The sequence below is a fragment of the Hippopotamus amphibius genome, chromosome 5 (assembly GCF_030028045.1).
Source record: "Hippopotamus amphibius kiboko isolate mHipAmp2 chromosome 5, mHipAmp2.hap2, whole genome shotgun sequence".
Taxonomy (NCBI): domain Eukaryota; kingdom Metazoa; phylum Chordata; class Mammalia; order Artiodactyla; family Hippopotamidae; genus Hippopotamus; species Hippopotamus amphibius.
Window position 1 is genome coordinate 103,431,117 of NC_080190.1, and position 3,317 is coordinate 103,434,433.

General features: G+C 37.1%; 1 pseudogene; it reads left to right on the forward strand.

The window, feature by feature from the left end:
* Positions 1-2,027: 2,027 nt before the first annotated feature.
* LOC130854363 (protein SET-like) lies at positions 2,028-2,897 on the forward strand (annotated as a pseudogene).
* The last annotated feature ends 420 nt before the right edge of the window (positions 2,898-3,317 follow it).

Below are 3,317 nucleotides of genomic sequence, written 5' to 3' on the forward strand. Positions count from 1 at the left end.
AAACAAAAATAAACAAATGGGACCTAATAATGAAACTTAAAAGCTTTTGCACAGCAAAGGAAACCATAAATGAGATGAAAAGACAGCCCTTGGAATGGGAGAAAATATTGGCAAATGAAGAAACTGACAAGGGATTAATCTCCAAAACATACAAACAGCTCATGTAGCTCAATATCAAGAAAACAAACAACCCAATCAAAAAATGGGCCAAAGACCTAAATAGCCATCTCTCCAAAGAAGACATACAGATGGCCAAGAGGCACATGAAAAGATGCTCAACATCACTAACTATTTAGAGAAAAGCAAACCAAAACTATAATGAGGTATCACCACACACTGGTTAGAATCTACAAACCATAAAAGCTGGAGAGATTGTGGAGAAATTGGAACCCTCTTGCACTGTTGGTTGGGATGTAAATTGGTACAGCCACCATGGAAAACAGTATGGAGGTTCTGTAAAGAACTAAAAATAGAATTACCATATGACCCAGCAATCTCATTACTGAGCATAAACCCTGAGAAAATCATAATTCAAAAGGACCAATGCACCCCAATGTTCACTGAAGCACTATTTACAATAGTCAGGACATAGAAACATCTAAATGACCAATGGCAAATGAATCAATAAAGAAGATGTGGTACATATATACAATGGAATACTACTTAGTCATAAAAAGGAATGAAATTGGGTCATTTGTAGAGATGTGAATGGACATAGAGTCTGTCATATAGAGCGAAGTAAGTCAGAAAGAGAAAAAACAAATATCATATATTAATGAATATAGCAAAATCTAGAAAAAATGTTACAGATGAACCTACTTCCAGGGCAGGAATAGAGGCACAAACGTAAAGAATGGACATGTGGATTTAGGGGGGGAAGGAGAGGGTAGGACAAATTGGGAGATTAGGGTTGACATATATACATTACCATGTGTAAAACAGATAGCTAGTGGGAACCAGCTGTAAAGCACAGGAAGCTCAGCTTGGTGCTCTGTGATGACCTAGATGGGTGGGATGGGGGGTGGGAAGGAGGTCCAAGAGGGAGGGGATATATTTATACATATAGCTGGCTCACTTCATAGTATAGCATAAACTAACACAACATTGTAAAGCAATTATACCCCAATTTAAAAAAAAGAATGGAGGCAGCTCAGGGACACAAGACAAAGTTGCAAAAGGAATGTTAGTAGTGAAACCAAAGACACAGTTAATCTGTATCTCTGGTCTCATAATTCTGGTCAACGTGCCCTTATGCTTAGTACTTTTCTAGGTCATAGTTTTTATATGGTATACTAGTTCACATATTAAAACTATCCATTCTTTCTCACAACAGATTTTTCTCAAGTGCCCACAATGTGACTAGAAGATGTATGACTAAATGTTAGTGACACAAAGATATGTAAGACAGTCTTCACTCAGAAGGAACTTTTATTCTAGAGCAGGACACAGATAAATATAAGTAATGTCTTTAATGGAATGAGGCTGTATTAAAATAAAATTTTACTCAGAGAACTAAGGTAGGAGAACTGTGGTGGGCATTCTTGCAGAAAATTGGAATTCAGTGTCAAGGTACTTATCATTATACAGTTATTTTTATACAAAATTTTAATCCTTATACATGGTTTTCATTCTTTAGGAACTTATATGTGATGTACCTTTCATTTTCATATATCCATGTGAATGGATATATGTAACTTCGGTAGAACTAAGATGCTAATATTTAATTACTGGAAAACCAACAATCAAAAGGGACTTAGTCTAGTGCAATGTCCTATAAACTTTAAAGTAAATTACCATTGAATTAATAGTAGAAGTTTCTAAACTACAATGAAACATTAAAAGACTTAGTTTTCAGAATGTATTTTTTATTTTACTTTTCTTAATTTATTGGCTCAATATTCAAAGTAAATTTTCTGTTTAGAGTAACAGTCAAACATAATGGGAAACAATCAGATAAAAATGAAATTATTCTGAGTTCTCAGAGTTCCAGGGATGAACCTCTTCCCCTCGGTGGATTTTCTCCCAGGATGGCCCCCAAACACCAGTCTACACTCCCAACCCAAGTGAAGAAACTGAAGAAACCAAGACTGACTCCTGCCTCTGGGTCAAAGGCAAAGTCTGCTTCTCCAAATTTGCTGAAGCAGTAAAAGAATGGCAAGAAGCAATTGAGCATATTGATAAAGTACAAAGTGAAATAGACAGACTTCATGAACAAGCCAGTGAGAAGAATTTGAAAGTAGAACAGAAATATAACAAACTCCGCCAAACGTTTTTTTCAAAAAAGGTCGGAATTGATTGCCAAAATCCCAAATTTTGGGGTAACAACATTTGTTAACCATGCACAAGTGTCTGCACTTCTTGGGGAGGAGGATGAAGAGGCGCTGCATTATTTGGCAAGAGTTGAAATGGCAGAATTTGAAGATATTGAATCAGGTTACAGAATAGATTTTTATTTTGATGAAATCCCTTACTTTGAAAATAAGTTCTCTCCAAAGAGTTTCATCTGAATGAGAGTGGTGATCCATCTTCAAAGTCCACTGAAATCAAATGGAAATCTGGAAAGGATGTGATGAAATGTTCAAGTCAAACACAGAATAAAGCCAGCAGGAAGAGACAGCATGTGGAACCAGAAAGCTTCTTCACCTGGCTTACTGATCATTCTGATGCAGGTGCAGATGAGTTAGGAGAGGTCATCAAAGATGATATTTGACCAAATCCATTACAGTACTACTTGGTTCCGGACATGGATGATGAAGAAGAGGTAGGAGAAGATGATGATGGTGAAGAGGAAGAGGATTGGAAGATATGGATGAAGAAGGGGATGAGGATGAAGGTGAAGAAAATGAAGATGTTGATGGGGGGAGGAAGGAGAGGAAGATGAAGGAGAAGATAACTAATGGAACACTGATGGATTCCAACCTTCCTTTTTTAATTTTCTCCAGTCCCTGGGAGCAAGTTGCAGTCTGTTTTGTTTTGTTTTTTTTTTTTTTTCTTTCTTTCTTTCTCCTCTTGTGCTCAGTCACTGTGTTTTTGAGGTCTCTTTTCTCCTTTATGCCATGGTTCACAACCTATTTTGGAGGGAAGTACTTTGAGCAGAATTCAATGGGAAAAGAATCTCTACCCCTTTCTGTTCCAAATTCATTTTTATCCCTCCCTGTCTCAACAAAAGCTTTATGGAATCAACACCACCATGCTCTGTGAGAGAAAAGAAAAACCTTCTGCTCCCTTAGTTCTGCTGGAAGCTGGAGAGTGCTAGGCCCCTGTGTAGTAGTGCATAGAATTCTAGCTTTTTTCCTCCTTTCTCTGTATATTGGGCT